Here is a 17,829-nt window from a genome sequence, read left to right on the forward strand (position 1 = left end):
TTCTATTCGCGATAATTATTGATCCGTTTGGCAGAATATGATGAAAGGAATTTTTTCCTCCCTGGAAAATTAGAAGTCGTAGAAACTCAAAGAACGCTCGCACATTTTTTTCACCATAATGATCAGCTGATGATTCAGGATTTTTTTTCCTCTTGATTGCCATTATAATCGATCATTTTATTCCTACCACATGGAACGTTTCTAAATTTATTTAAATTAAATTAATTTTTTACAGACATACACACAACACACACACACACACACACATACAAATATTTGAAGCTATTTCCAAAACTCGTAATAACGTCAATAACATATTAACAATTTGATATTTTATATTGAACCATCACATTTTAAGGGCTTCCATATTTTTTGCACTATTCTGCGTTACGTAAAATTTAAAAATATTCTTGTAAAATAAAATAAAAGAATACAATTTCTATTTGTTTCTTTTTAGAAACATATAGTTAAAATTTATGCGGAATGTATATTAATACATGTTACCTTAGACATATATCTTTTTCTCGTGTATAAGGTTTCTCAATCTATTCTCTATTACATAGTAAGCGGATAAATGTGGACGAAAGTAATCTCACTTAATACATCTTTGATAAGACTTAGCATTATTCCAACAACCCTCTTTCATCCGTCTTCTCTCTACTTTCGACGAATATTATCGAGTAATTGCAGTCGAAGTTTGGCAAATCGATCACGCCATGTATGCAAAGCACGCGTATAAAGTGGCGCGTATATCATCGACCCTCGGTAACAATAATCTTAAACGATTAAAGCTCGTCGAAAGCACGCCACTTTCGTTTCTTCTCTCTTCTCTTTCTCTCTCTTCACCTGAATTTCGGAATAGTCAATTAATTGATAAATTCAAAATTAAATTGTATGAATATCTATTAGCCAAGTCGCAATATCGTGAATGACAGCCGTTTGATTGCTTTGGTTTGCTTTTGTGTTGGATGTATATGTACTATAATGCACTTAATACATCTTTACGCTATTCTAATATTGCATGCGATTTTTTACATCACAATATTTTTTTTTATATTTCTCTTTATCCTGTTCTATGAAACAGTTTATGTTTTATTTATTAGTGCTGATATTTACTAATGTTAATAAATTTAATAAAATTATAATTTAATTAAATATGTTAATAAAAATTTAATAAATTTCAATATTTGTTAATTTATCTTTATTTAATGTTTTCTTATATATGTATAATATTGTTATAAAACTTATTTCTTACTCTCAATCTGAACATACATAACACACACATATATACATATATTTATTCAATTAGATATATCGTATCTGTATTTTTTCTGTACCATATCAAAATGTTTCTTCTTATATTTCTATATCTGTTATGCGCTTGAGAGGATGTCAAGCCCAGGGCGCTTTAAATAAATGCAAGCTCTCTCTCTCTTTCTCTCTCTCTCTCTCTCTCTCTCTCTCTCTCATCATATTCTATCTCATTTTGCTCACTTTCATATTCGCTTTTTGCGATTACTTCCGTCTATTCAAAATTTGCTTATTGTTTTATTCTACTTTTTTTTATGTTCCTGGAAGATTCGCCCTTGAACTTTAATACATGCTTTATCTCTCTCTCTCTCTCTCTCTCTCTCTCTCTCTCTCTCTTTCTCTCTCTTTCTTTTTCTCCTATCTCTCTTTTTCTGTCACGCACGCGATAAACTCAATCTTAAGTATTCAATAATTATATAATAATATGTCATCCGCGACTATATGTGATGGAGTTACAATATTGAACATCCCTTTCATCGTGTCGGTGTCTGATTTTGATCGACGTGACCCGAAGCGCGCTGACTACGCTCTTTCGTTATAGAAATAATCTCGAGCGCGAAGAGATCTTCATCCTTTTCTTTCGTCCTCGAGATGAAACGTCTATGATTTCGATGCAGAAATGACGCGGTCTTGGAGTGGGTCTTGTCTACCGAATCTCATTTTTTTCATGCTAGAAATCGATACTCTTTATTATATTTCCATTCTGAGTACCTATAGATATTCGTGACTTTTTATTCCTCTGAAACTTCTTTATTATTCTCATTGGAGACTGAAACTTTAGGTATTATTCTTCCCACTGTGTTTAAGCCGAAATTTAAATCTTATTTGTGAAATTCAAATCATTAAAATTGAAATTGTGAATTCTTCAGGATGTCTTATAGGTACATGAGAGAAAAGTATTCTTTTAGATAGAACATGAAATTTTAATATCATGTGTGATAGATTAATTTTAATAATATATAAAAAAATTTTCTGTAAAGTTTCTGTAAAGAAAATTTTGTTTCTAAAGAAAAGTTTCTGCAAATTTTTTTTATTTCTTTCATATATCATCTTATTCGCAATCTATTTTCCGAAAACTTTGGATGACTATATGGTCACATATGAATACATATGAAGGTGACACTGTCGCTTTTTGTTATTCTTATTGTAATTGAAGTTTTGGAATCTGGTAAACAAGAAAAGAAACCGGGACAGACATATTGATTAGAACCCCGTGATATGAAGCGCAAGGTGACAGCACTTTGGCACTTGGGCACAAAAATGTTGTGGATGTTTTGACGTTTATCTTGAAAACAGAGGGACTCTTTTCCAATGCTTACCATGTCGATTGAACGTCGAGGAACATGACGATTACACACTCGAACAACATTAAAGTGGCATCATAATACCATTACATAGTGCATCAATAGACCTACTCGATGTCGATCAACATTACAGGCCCTTTGTGAGATGACTGACATAAGTTAAATTTCGATCATATATATTAAACTCTACTATTGCGATAATTAAAATGTAATACAATTTTATTTTACATTATTGATTTTTATCATTATATATACAATTCTTTCTCTTCGATTATGTTCTGTGCATGCATGTACAGTCATAAAAGTAATTTTATAATACGCTATTATCGATGATTTCTTTAAACTGTTGATGACAGGAAAAAACGGTTTTTCTGAAATATCTGAAATGTATTTAATTTATTTATGTATACACACATAGAATCCCGAAATTTGAGGACAATATTATTACAACATTTTCATAATAGTTGACAAGATATTAATTATTAAATATTGCCGAATATTGGTTTTCAATTTTTTATTCAAGTGTTATCAACTTTGCAGAAAAACAGCAACAAACAGAAATTATTTATTTTCTTCTTATATAGCTTTAAGAATTTTTTTCAGAATTTTTTATTAACTTCAGTACTGCATTTTTTAATTGGAAAATTGTAAAATAATAGAGGATTTTTCGACTTGATTTTTCATGAAGTTTCACGCTGTAATAATATTATCCTCGAATTTCGGGACAGTCTGTATAAGATGTAGATTTGAGAATAATTTTGTTTGAACCATCAAAGTATGTAATTATGTAAGACGCTTAAATTAAGTGCTAGAATGTTAAAACTTTCTGCAGTGTTGTCATCAACGCTTAAGCACTCTATACAATTTTGATAATTAAACAAAATTATTTTCAGATCTGTATTTAGTTAAATTTTTAGATACTTCAAAATACGTAAAGCCATCTTTCTGTGCAGATGTTTGTGATTCCACGCATGCATTACGACATTGGTAGTTTCACAATTAGTTATCCAAATATAAATATAAATCAGTTATAATGCATACGTAAAACTGTAATTTTTCACACTTGGACAACAGTTTAAAGAAATCGATATAATGGCGCACTGTACGTTCAATTAATTTTGTCATTATAATATATACATTCTTTAACATTTTCACGAAGAATTTAACGAATGTGTTCTTACAAACAGTCGCTTTGAAATTATAATCACGAAACTATTGTCCGAATCGATGACTAATTGTTAAATCGATAATTTCTTTAAACAGTTACGCACGCATTTGCGACATTAGTATTTTATATTTATATTTAGACAAATAGGTAATTGTGAAACTATTGTTATCACACATTAGTTTGAAAAAATCGATATATTGACACATCCGGACAGTTAATTTCGTGACAGTATAACTTATTATTATACCTAGTATTGTTAAAAAAGGCAATTTTACAATTGTAATGATAGTTAACTAAAGAAATACACAGAACAATGCATTATTGCGAAAAAAATATCAGATATTCTTGACATTGTTATTTTCAAAGAAACTTTATAAATACATCATCGAGATGTAAACCGCTGACCAAAATTGTGTACATCAATGCTTACTAATGCTCAGTAATGTCTAAGTAATGCTCAATTTTTATGTCCACTAATGCCCTAATAATGCCCAAATTAATGCTCTAGTAATACCCACTAATGCCCTAGTGATGCATAACTTCATACCGCGCTTATTATATAATACACAATTCTCTTAAGTAATGCCCTGTAATTCCCAGTAATTCCTCAAATTTGTACAGCATAATGCCCTCAGCGATTTACCTCTTGTACGTAACGTTATCCGTCACAAATCTAATTATATCTAATTTAATTAGATTAATAATTTTTCGAGATCTTCCAGGAATAAAATATTATAACATATGAATACTAACGATTGATAGCCAGATTCAAATATTTGGACGTCCATCTTCACATTTTTCTGCTCATTTTGCTCTTACGGACAGCATGCTTTGAGATTCGCGACAAAGTCCTGAGTCCTGACATCCTCTCTCAGCATGTCTCGAAACATTATCGTTGAAAAAGTTTCATATAATCGCGTTATGAGGGTGCAGATGCGGAAAAGTACCTTACCTCACGAGTACATTGCTTGAAAATCCAGTGTGATAAATTTTATTTTTAGTTGCCAGCACTCGCGAGAGAATTCTACTTTTTACTACTCTTTTTATCTTATCACTATTATAATTAATAATTTATATACATTTAAAATATTATCCGCTTTTAAAGCATATTTGCTTATTTTTTACATGAAATGATCAAATACAATCGAATTTTTAATACATATAATTGCATATAATTTAATACATATAATACATAAAATTTTTAATATATTTATAAGCATAATAAATAATACAATATCGATTTCCAAGATAAGTGACACTAAAAAAGGAACAAAATGGACATTGGCAAGCATTTGATATTCACACGTGGTCTTCACGCAAAGTAGACCTTTCATGCACATGTTGGCTGATTGCCAGATACAGATTCGCTTCGGGGTTGAAACGGATGTTGTCTGGATGATTAATGTGACGGTGTGCATATTGACACTGGCTAGTCTCGCTATCATGCTTGTATCTATTATTTTTTTCGATTTTGAGTCCATCTGCGCCTGGAATCGCAAAAAAAGAATTATTATTGCACATTAGTGACAAGTTTTTATTTTTTAACGTAATTTATTAAATTCAGATTTAGAAAAGGTATTAAATATATCTACTTTTAATTATAGAGGGCTTCGAATGATTAATCGCCTATTTAGAAAAATTGCAGTCACAGTGAAACAAGAAATCAGTCGAATACCATTATGTATCTAATTCCGTAATTAATCTACAAAAATCTATGAGTCAAGTCAGTATGCGCGTCAGTCTGTTTTTGTTTCTCTTTTTTTTAACATGAATATTTATGAAGAGCATGCTCATTTATGAACTCCCTGTACGCGAATAATAAAACACGAAAATTTTCATTGACCCTGATTTTATCGATTTTGCTTTATAATGAATTTCGAAAGTTCGATTTTAATTATTTATGTATTTAAGATATTTTTCATCTACGATGTCATAGATTATCTCGCCATGTTCAAAAAATTTGATCGGATTCAGTCTTCAAAACAACTGAATTTGAAAAATACAGATTTTTCTAATTAATAAATGTTCCGAGAGGGACATTTTAAGCAAATTTTGATCTTCGGAGCATAGGGTAATTCTAATATATACGCCGCATCTATCAAAAACTTAATTTATTAAGTATTATTTACTATATAAACAAACTATATAGTAAACGAACTATATCAGTAAAAACTTTGTACTGTTTACACTATGAAAAAAATATTAAAAATCCGAAATATTTATTTTTCATATTAAAAACTAAACTTTTTAAAACCTTTGCATTTTTGCTGTATATCTTATAGGGGTGGGATATATGACTATTCGATATTGGGGGAGGGGGGATATGTGCGGCTTATACCAAATTTATAAATAATGCATATAAATAAGACGCATAATAAGACACAATAACATATAAAATTTGTTTATAAAGTTTTGAGAAATAAAAATGATAAGTTTGTATATGAAGTATTAAATAATAATTAATTTATCAATTTTCCTACATATATTACAAGTGTTATGACATGAGGTATATATTTCATATAATGCGTTTATTGTATTTAGTGCACTGAATTCAATCTGCGCACTTTGTATGCTTTGGGCATAAATTCCGCTCACTAAAAATGTCGTATATCTCAAATAGGTGGAATAGACAACAAACTAAACAAAAAATACGAAAGCAAAGCATTTGTATTTTGCTACACAATATACTTTACTATTCCACTACATGTATCACGAAATAACCACTAAGTCTTTTACACGCCCTACATTAATCATTTTGTGTAGATTATAATTTATGATGGTGTTACTTATTACAGTGACAAATCGATTCAACTCACAATAAATACATTAATATTAACGGTAAGAAACTGAAATTATAACATAATACTAATATAATATAAAAGTATGTAACAGAGTAGTTGCGAGAAATTACTTCCTATTTTTTCTGACTTCTAGCGTAAATCCCAGCGCGGTGTATTTGCTGAAGTTACCTTAATTGTGGAAGATAGTCGGATCTAATTAACTGAAATTTGCTTAAGAAAGTCTTCTTGCACATAATAACTTTTTTTAAGGCTGATTTCCGTAGAAATTACGAGAAGACAGGAAAAAAAGTAGAAAAAATATTATTTATGCCAATATATAATCTATATTATATAATCTATATTATTCTCGAAAATGATTAGACTGAGAAAGGGAGCGATTTTCTTCTGAGAAAGAAAGATATGCCTCGTCTCTCTCTCTCTCTCTCTCTCTCTCTCCCTCTCTCTCTCTCTCCCTCTCTCTCTCCCTTCTCTTCCTTCTCTCCTCCCATCATCTCTCTGTCTTCCTCCTCCTCCTCCTCCTCCTCCTCCTCTCTCTCTCTCTCTCTCTCTCTCTCTCTCTCTCTCTCTCTCTCCGTGATATTCCACGATTTTATTCTATATAATAATAATAATAACTTTATTGATACAGCTATTTACAAATAATAGATAAATAAGATATATGATAAAAAATAAGAGCGACAGCTGATGTACGCAAAAGGCGCGACAACAGCTAAAAGACTGATTAGAAATCATACTTAAGTAAATTCTAATAACCTTAAATAAGAATTATAGAATAACATATTTTAATCATGATAATATAGATTGTATACATAGTACAATACGAAAGATAATTACAATAGAGAAGTATCTTCATTCTCTTTACATTTTGCGAGACGTTGCGTTTGTGCGTAAAAAAGCAGAATAGAGATCAAACAGAAAGGAGAATTATCGGTGTTCCCGTAGCGATTTAATCGCGGAATCGTAAGCCTTCCTCCTCGTCACTCTTATCGTATCGTTTCCCTTCTTTCTCTCTCCAATTTAAAATCGAATCTATGACGCAGTAAGCCCCGATATTTTAAATACGGTTACGTACTATTGCCTTTGATTTGCCAAAGGTTGAACGATACATCCTATCGTATTAAATGGTTTCTCCGCAATTAAATGTACGAGTAGTATTTGCGAACGAAACCGTCTCTCTCCCGAAGACTCTTCAAACGGTGCTCTCAAAGCCTCTCCCATTTGTCTTAGCTTTTTTTATTGCTATGGCAGAGTCGGTTTTCATGAACTATAAATTTTCTTTAATTTAAGACTGCCTGTTCTCATTCTCACGATATTTTAAATACATAATGAAAAGTTATACGAATATTGTTTCTCGATCCGAATACTTTCTTTATAATGTCTATGTGAAATAGTTAAAAGATATATATCTTTTAATTCATAAATATCGACCATATCAATATTGATTTTTAAGATAACTTGTTTTAGTTCTATAAAATATCTCGTACAATTTTGTCATTTTTCACATTGGAAGCTTTTTCTCTGCTTTTTCTCCAAGATATTACCTTAGATATTCTAATTTTGGCATTAGCGATAAGACTAGAGAAATTGCGAGCAAGCGGTGGGAAAGCACCTCGGCGGAAATGTCATTATAACGTTGTCCGTGATACACGCGCGTCGTCCATAGTAAAACGCTTTACCTTATACTTCGGAGAAGCTATGGACCATAAAGAACGGATAATAAGATTGCTGTAATGAATAACACCGAGAAACGACGTAAGCATTTATCGTCCAGTAGTCGTGGAAAGTAATTTCTCCGCATCAAGCTTGCGCACGTCGCCGCCCGAATCTACGTGCTTTGTTTGTTTCCCATGCGATTATCATTCGTTGCAGGAGCGTCAGCGCTAATTGCGGTGACCTATCAGATTTTAATTAAAACATCATTTTCAGATTGAAAAGATAAACACGCGCAGTGAATGAATTCATCAACGTATCGACCGTAGTCGTTTGTGAAGACAGCGCAAAATATCTTGGAGAGAAAATTTTCGTAAATTCTTCAAATTTTTATAATTATTGCTTCGTTTTTGTATTTTTGTTTTAAATCATTCAACTGCAGTTATACATAAGAGCTTTAGCTTAAAATTAATTCGCGCGAATCATATACGAAAAGAGTTTCCTGATTAATTTTCCTGAAGTTTTCCTAAAAGTTTAATTAAATACAGTCCTGAAAATAATGTTGGATTATTCAAATATTAATTAAGCCGCTCAAACTGGTTGTTAGAATGTCAAAACTTTTTACAGCCTTATGTATCATGCTTATATTTTCACATAATTATTCTTATGTAATTATTTTGACAGCCCAGAAATAGATTTGTACCTAAATTTTTAGATATTTCAGCAAAAGTATTTTTTCTGTGCAGATAATAAATACTAAAAATAGAAAAGTCGCTGTACAAACGTCATTGTCATTCGTTCTCATCATTTATAGATATAGAGAAATTTGATGCGGGATGTTGCTCACAAAGAGACAAGGGATGAAAGAGGATTTTCGAAAAACAAATGATCTTGAGAGCAACCGCACGGCAGTTTTGAAGTGTCTCGAAATCATATACCAATGCCGTAAGGGAGAAAAAGAGATTGAGTAGGGAATCTCTCTCCATTGCTCTCCATCGTTGCTCCATTTCGAGAAGCCTCACACACAAAATTTTTCACTTATAATCCCTAATTAATATTCGATGGTCGCGCATGTTCGCTGAATCCGCTAGCGATGATAGCTGACTCACTCGTCCTTGAATAGCTATCAATCGGATAATGTCTCCCGTCTAGTGCTCGCGTCGATGAATGATTATCGATTAGTGATTAGTTGCCGAGAATTGTGCGAAATTTTTGTGCCTCGTGACCTTAATTAGTATTTCATTAGCACCTCCGATATTCGGGAAATTCATTTTTCAACAATAAATCCTAGCAATACATCAGGCTGCCAGTTACAGCCTTCTGTCAAATTCCTTTTAACGCAGCGGTTTCAGAATAATTGAAAATTATAGGGTGAAGAATATTTGAATTAATTTGTATATTGAGTACAAAAGAATAAGTATTAAAAGAACGCGAATTGCATCAAGGGGATGGAGTGATGAATAAATCAATGTAGTTAAACAAAAGCTTTAATTAAAATTCAACGACGTTTGTCTCGCTATTTATTAAAAAATTATAAATAATTTCGTTTTATCAAAGCTGTTTGATGACTTTGATACGGTAATCTTCAATGAAACAGGCAAAATTCAGAGAAAGTCTATTATTATATGTAATATCAATATTATGTAAAATTAATAATCAATATATCTTTGTGAAGCTATCGATATCTATTTCAATGTATCGTACATATTATATTTCATACAGAATGATTGTAATTTAACCAGGGCTTGGTAAAATAACTGATACGACTTATTTAAAATAAAAAATATAAAATAAGTTTAAAAAACTTATTTAAAATATAAAATCGTAAGAATCAGTAAAGTAACTGATATGATTTATTTGAAATAAAAAATATAAAATAGATTCCAAGAACTTATTTAAAATATGAAATAAGAAATAGGTCACAAAAAATTATTTAAAATATAAAATAAGAAATAGGACCTGAAAATATATTTGTTTATTTAAAATATAGAATAACTTTTATTTAAAATAGAAAAATAACTTGTCTTTTATTTTAAACAAATTTTCGAAGACAATTTTTTATTTTAAATAAAAAATTGATTTCGAAAATTTACTTAAAATATAAAATAAGAAATATGTACTTTAAATAAACATTTCAAATGGTAAACACAAAATATTTTAATGATTTTTAATAAGTCAAGGCTTATTAAGCTTTGTCTTATTGATTATATTGCGTTGCATGTAGAGCTTATTTTTAATGATTTTGTTTATTTGAATATATGAATATACATTTATAAGTAACGTTTCAGTTTTTTGAGAACTATAGCCTATAATTAATATTTAATAGTATTAACCTTTCGCGAACTATAGATAGAAAATTGAAACGGTGGTAACATTATATGTAAGTATATCTTGTATCCCATACATGCTTCATCATAAATATACTATAATTTAACTACTCACCGTTACTTTTATTGACGGATCGATAACATAACTGATACAATTTATTTAAAATGAAAAATTTTAAATAGGTTCCAGAAAGTTATTTAAAATCGATAAAAGACTGATACAACTCTTACTTAAAATAAAAAATATAAAATAAGTTCTAAAAACTTATTTAAAATATTAAATAAGAAATAGGTCAGAAGAAGTTATTTAAAATAATAAATATTAAATAAGGTTTTAATTTTTTTTTATTTAAAATATATTTTAACAATATATATTTTACAAATATATTTTAAATAAATTTATTTGAAATAAGACCGAGCCCTAAATTTAACCTATAAACAAAATTTTATTGTCACATGACAATACGAGTAGCAATAAATATTGAATATAATATAAAAATTTAATTACTGCGTTTTATGTCAAATAAGATTCTTCTGTTCTTCCTTTATTACTGCAGTAGGTAATCGTTTAATGTACATAACGTGTACGTACATTGTTACGTAAATCGACCATATGTTTATAACAGATGAGCGAATATCTAGTTTTAGGTCGTATAGGTTAAAGATCTCAAAAACAAGTGATCTCTACGTATGAGAATCTCGCAATTCAGTACTTTTTTTCTCTTATCACGCGTTTTTAATCAAACGAGACAAAGTTCAATGATATTGACAGAGTATATTGATTTCAAATTCTTCGTCGTGATCAACAGTCACCGCGATTTACGCATTTGACAAATTGTTCGATGACTTGCTATATTGATTTGTTATAAAATTGTTATTCGTACTTCCATAATTAGTTTTTGTACCTTGCCAGACATATTATTAATGTTTACGTTATTTCAACGCGACCCAACGTAATATGCATGTGAGCGTGGTAATAATCGGAAAACTCCTTTACTGTGAGTAATAGTCACCGGAAGTTCCGCAAATTCTGTCGATCCAAACTTTACTTAGCGGGACCAGTTGGAATCAAGGCTGTATAGATAAGGTTACCACCTACGGAAGATCGAAACTCGACGCCAGCGACGAAAAGGCAAAAGTTCCCACCGTAATGATGCTGAAACGACGACCTACTTTACAAACTCCGTTGAGATTCGTGGAAATCCCGTTTAAAGAATCCGAATATTTTGTCTAATCAAAAAACAATCGATCAATTTTTCTCAGCTTCGTGGATCACCAATAACAATTTTTGCAAACTTAAGTAAACTCATAATTTTTGAACTCTTGAAACTTTGTGTGAATCTTAGACTTGAAAAAATTATTATGAGATATATTTCTACATTTGCGCCTCCAAGTTTTTTCTTTATACACTTTATACCTTTCCAAAGTTTGCGATAAATTTTTGCTGAACGTAACTTTTATCATACACAACTTTTCCATCAATTTTTACAGTATATCCAAGTAACAAAAAATAAATAACGATCTCTATGTATTTTTGCAGAGATATCTTTCGTCTCTCATTCCTTCTAGTTAACTTCCTTTGAACCCACGCGTGTAAGGGCGGAAGAAAAATAAGAAAGAAGAACAATAGATGTGGGTTGACGGAATACCGCGTGTCTCATTCCTTTTGTGTGTGTGTGTGTGTGTCTTGAGCTATTATGGATACTATAAATTAGGTACAATAAAAATTAGATACATAAATGAAATGGTACCCTATTAAAAATAAATAAAATGTTAATTTTAACTTAAAGACGTGAACTTTCTGAAACATGTAAAAATGTTAAAATTAACATTTTTGCATGTCTCAAAAAATCTTTATTTTATTTTTAAGTGTACACTAAAAGAAAAGTATTTGGTATATGTGACTATAATTACATGGTAAAATAACTATAGTTTGGAGCTCTATTTTTATAGTTATTACTGCTATAATGTAATCGTTTTCGGGGATGACCATATATTCTTTTTAATATACATAACTATAAACATAATTATTACTAATATTATAGTGATAATAAAAATGAAACTTCTAATTATTTACTATGCAATTATAGCCATAAATAATACTAAAACTTTTCTTTTAGTTTATACATATATATTATAATAGAAGTAATACGTATGATTGCAAAAAACACTATAAGTATTTAATAAGAGCAGACAGATTTTTAACACAAGTTTAATATTTCACAGAATATCTCACAAAGAAACTTCAATCTTAATATTAATGATGCAAAGTGGAAGCTTCAAAATTGAATGACAAGCATAGAAAAATATTCTGACATAAAAAATATTCTGACAAAAAATAAGACATTCTGAGATACTCAGGTGCGCAAAAAATAAACATATATGAAACGGAGCACATTCTTTCATATTTAAAATACTCACCGAAGAGATGAAGAACAGGAAGCCTTACTTTTAGTCATGAGCTCTGTTCCCCAGTAAAAGAGAAGGCTTGGAATTAGTAATTCACGAAAAGACTCGCGAGGTCCGATAACAACGAAAAGAATGAATGACTTTCGCGATCGCAGTTTCGTACATGTACATTAGATGTGCACGTGCACGATTGCAGCGTCGGTCGATGTGTCATGCCCGCGCCCAGTTGATGTGTCATACATATGTGTCTCTTTGTGAAATAAGGTGGGAACGACCCACCTCTCGCGAAGCCATCCGCCTTATAAGGGCGCTGTTGTACTTAAGGCGACACTGGATGCATATACACATGTAGAAATTGGATTCTGTATATATATTCTATAATTCTGTATATACATTCAATAATAGATTAAAACTTAATTAATGAAGTACAAAATTAATCAAGATTTAAATTTTTATTTAATGTCGATATTTTTCTTTTTTTTTTTGTGATATTCAATACAGCTTTTCACTTATATAATTAATCACGCAGTAGTTCATCTGCTTTGTCTTCGTAAAGAACGAAAATAATCCATATCTATTCTCTAAAATCTTTGAAGCGAAATCTCTAAAAAGAGAAATCTCACTCTTATAAATTGACAGTTGAATCTCTCTTTTCCAACACTTGCATAATTATCACTCTTTGTCACTCTTTAGAATTGGATTTTACTCCAAAGATTTTAAAGAGTCACGTTTAATGAGATTTTTGCGGATGTGAAAATACTGTTAATATTTCGTTATTATATGTAACTGGTAGGCGAATTTCGATAATAGTAATTAAGAAACATCTGTGTCGTAGGAAGATTCATCAAGTCAGAAAGCGTCGTTGCAACATATTTGCATAGAAAATAATTGGTATTGTTGTACAATCATATACTATCCCCAAGAAATAATTATAGTATGAAATTGTTGATTAATTTATGAACCATGAGAAAAATATGAAGAATTGAAAACAATACTACAAAGATGTAACATAAAACAAGACAAGACAAAGTAGGCAGTATTAAATTATTGATAATTTTTTCATTATGAAATAGTAGAAATTTACGAAATTCCATTTCACTATTAGAAATACGAACATATAAGATTTTATTTTTAATTATACCTTATTTAATTTTTTATTTTAAGCTATATTTAAATAGAATTTCATTATTTTAAATTTATTTATAAAAATGCTTAAAATAAAATCTTGGATTATTGTAAATAAAGAAAATAACACTCAATTGAACTGATTGTCTTTTATCAGATAAAGACAATTCAATCTGTTAAGAAATATATAATTTTTAAAATAACTGAACATCTTTAATTATATCTTCCATTTAATATATTTTTTTTATTAGGTGTTGGAATTAATTCGTAGCGTTTTACAAGTGATGGGAAGTACTTTCATTAATGTATTTTTTAATGCTCATGTGAAATAAATAACATTCTTTCATTAAAAAACGCTACGAATTAATTCCAACACCTAATAATTATCAAATATTGTTAATTCGAATTTAACATAAGATAAAATATATTTAGGTTAATTGTCTTATTCTTCGAAGTGCGTAACCATAATTCATGCTGTCAGTCTTGAATACCTTAAAGAGATCTCACACTCAGTTAAAGATGTCAAGGAAACTATGTACCACTTAGTAAAATCGCTTTTACGATTCTCAGCCTGAATTGGCAAATTGACATTACGTGCAACTGCATTACAATTAATACAATTTTATCTCTTTTCAATAACTATCCTGTTCTTAGCAACGTTTTACGCCATTTTTACGAGTTTTTTTTATTGCTCTTCTGTCCCGAAATTAATTTAAATAAATTTGAATGAACTAATTTAAATAAAACTCATTTAAAATTTAAAATCAAACTTATTCACAATAACAATTTTTCATTGCAATGTGTAATTATAAAAAAACAATCATATAATTCTATATTTATTGCTGTTCGCATAATATTCTAAATACTTGTATGTATAAAAAATATATGATACGTATTTATTTAAAATATGACATTTGTAATATACACAAATTTAACCAGATTCAAGCAAGAGTATTGTATGAAAATTATATTCGTGACTCAGCATATAATAAAAAGTAGTAAAATTTGTTTTATAACGTGCGTTAGGTTAAAAAATGATAACCTGTAAAAGACCTGTTTTTATGAGGTATCTTTTTTGAATGGGCTTGTTTTTCATTTATGTCTTTCAAAATACATTGCTTGAAAGATCGGTCGAAAGACAGAAAGAAATGCATATTTCGTCTGAAATATATTTGTGGCCAATATTTTCGGCAAGAGACGGACAAAAGGAGGATTTGTCTACCCAGTTTTAATAAATTGAGATATGTACGTTGACATATAGTAGAATATTCTGTGTCACGTCGTTCTTTGATGATCGACCATTGAAAAGAACTACTCTGCATGTCAAAGGAAATCCCGAGAAATATCTTTTAACTAGATGACCTCCCGAGACGTCCCTGAGACGAACATTTAACTTTCTCACTACTAGCAACTATCGAAAATGAAATACTGTACTGAAAAAATGAGAAGAGACGTACATGTTTGAATTACTACTAAAATTTTACAAGCGGAATAACTTTTTTCAAAATAGCTTATCTATTGTATAAAAACATTCTTTTTACCAATTTACTATAGACAGAAGATTATACATATAAGAAAAAAAATTGTTACAATTATCATAATTAACTATAATTAATTATAATTAACTATAATTTATAGTAATTTTTTTGGACAATTATATATTTATAATAGTTTTAACCATGCAAATATAGTCAACTATGCTATTAATAATAATCACACTGCTCGAAAATTTTTAGTTTTTCTTAACATATTTTTTAGTTTTATTACCATATAAATATTATAAATAATAAGTGAATTTAAGAAAATAATTAATTCCAAAGTTAATTCACTATAACTGCAATCGCATTTATGGAATATTTTTATATATTATATTAAAATACTTTATCAATATATATACTTATTTAAATTATCTTATTTTATAAATCTTTTTTTTTTGTAAATTACTTTCCTAATAACAATTGACACTTAAAAAAAAAATGAATTTAATTTATAAATAATAGTTAAACATTTTCTCTTAGTGTAGATAGTGTAGATAGAAAATCGATCTTTATTCTATTAAATAAAAATGAAACGTTTTAAGTAGTTCATCTAATTAATATAAAACGACAGTTTGTAGCAACTTGCTCCTCATTTGATCGAAAAAATTTCGTTCATTCTCTATCGACACTCGAGTCTAGTTCCCAAGCACCCAAACCGCGACGCTCGTGGGAATTTAACGTGCCGTCGGCAGGGACTCATTACGCCATTTATTATGCGAATTACGGGTGTGGGGCGCCGCGACGCGCGCGTTTCCCATGCAAATGCATCGCGAATAGCACGTAGAAATGAAACTTCACCAACTTCCTCTGCGCGCGGCGAGCACGCGCGTCTCGTCCAGCGAGGGCAATCCGCTTACCTCTCGTATAGTCTCGTGTCAGTCGATTCCCCACCGTTTATCTCTCACGACTTCGTGGCGAAAAAGGAGCGTGGCAGCTCTCAACTTTCTTGCGATACGAAAACCCTGGGATGTAGTTCGGTTACGGGAAAGCGATGCGAATGCAATCTTTCATTTCTTATGTCAAGTACAGGATAAAAATTATTTTTCATGCGGAGAGAATATAAATGGATACGATAACGAGTTTCTGCCTCTGGATGCAAAAGTAGGTATATGAAATGCACAATTCTTGTATAGAATATTTCAAAATATACGAATAGTATTTTTTTTTTAATTCATAATTTATTTTTCTGTACAGAAAAATTAGGACGGTATCATATATAGTTATAAAAGATTTTGAAAAGATAAAACTTGTTGAACTCTTTTACGCAAAAATATTTCCATCTTAAAATATGATTCATTATTTGAGGTTTATATTGAGGATTATAATACGCTAAATTATGCTCATGCAACAAGATATCCTTTTATATTAATGAAACATTTTTTACAAAGTTATCGTATTGCTATCAAATGAATTTTCTCTTCTATAATTATACATGTAGAAGAGAAAATTAAAAGTAATAACTCATATAATATATAATAATAAATAGAGAGATTAGGTTAATACAGCACACACAAGAAAAATATATTATGCAAAAAATATGTCAAAATAAAATTTTCCTTTTATCTGAATTGATCAAAATATAGAATATAAAAGAAATCCCAGAAAGTCAATAGATAAACAAGAGCGAGACCACAGATGATCACACAAACACATAAGATGATTAAAGATCTGCAAGAATCTCGTGCATCAAAGTCAGGTTTTACAATTTTCTTATATACGTTAAATTGCCGTTTTAATAGCGGAGCTATTGTGCAAATTATCAGAAACTCGCGATAGCGATCACTTGTCTCAGAACACACATGTAAATCTAGTTACCGAGGTGTAAACGGGTAATTTATTTCCACCAGAGGAAATTGCTACTAATTGTGAGTGAAACTGGTCGCCAGACTTTCATGATCGCGCCGGTACATCCATCAAAGATCCTTTGCAACGACAATAAATTCGATGCATCATCAACATTTCCCTAACAGCAACGACGTAATGATTTATATGCATATATTCATACATTTTATCGCGTTTTAACGCATAAATAATTAAATTTCAGATGAGGGCATAAAAAACCAAAGCCTGGAGAACAATCCGCGATTAAATAAAAAACTACCGTTTAACCATTAGATAATCCACGCAAACTACTTGAATATAAACGGGTATAAACTAAGGTTATGGACTGTAATTATGGACTGTAATATCCATATC

General features: G+C 30.0%; 1 long non-coding RNA gene across 2 annotated transcripts; it reads right to left on the reverse strand.

Moving 5' to 3' along the window:
• Nucleotides 1-1,335: 1,335 nt before the first annotated feature.
• Nucleotides 1,336-13,289, reverse strand: LOC147910963 (uncharacterized). 2 transcript variants are annotated; one of them, XR_015545754.1, is made up of 2 exons: nucleotides 12,983-13,289; nucleotides 1,336-5,270 (listed from the first exon to the last, which is right to left on the reverse strand). It is a non-coding gene; the product is annotated as an uncharacterized LOC147910963 (long non-coding RNA). The 2 variants fall into 2 exon arrangements; XR_015545753.1 differs by having other exon boundaries at nucleotides 13,011-13,286.
• Between the last annotated feature and the right edge of the window lie 4,540 nt (nucleotides 13,290-17,829).

Source organism: Acromyrmex echinatior, chromosome 1 (genome assembly GCF_024713525.1).
Source record: "Acromyrmex echinatior isolate Ae372 chromosome 1, ASM2471352v2, whole genome shotgun sequence".
NCBI lineage: Eukaryota > Metazoa > Arthropoda > Insecta > Hymenoptera > Formicidae > Acromyrmex > Acromyrmex echinatior.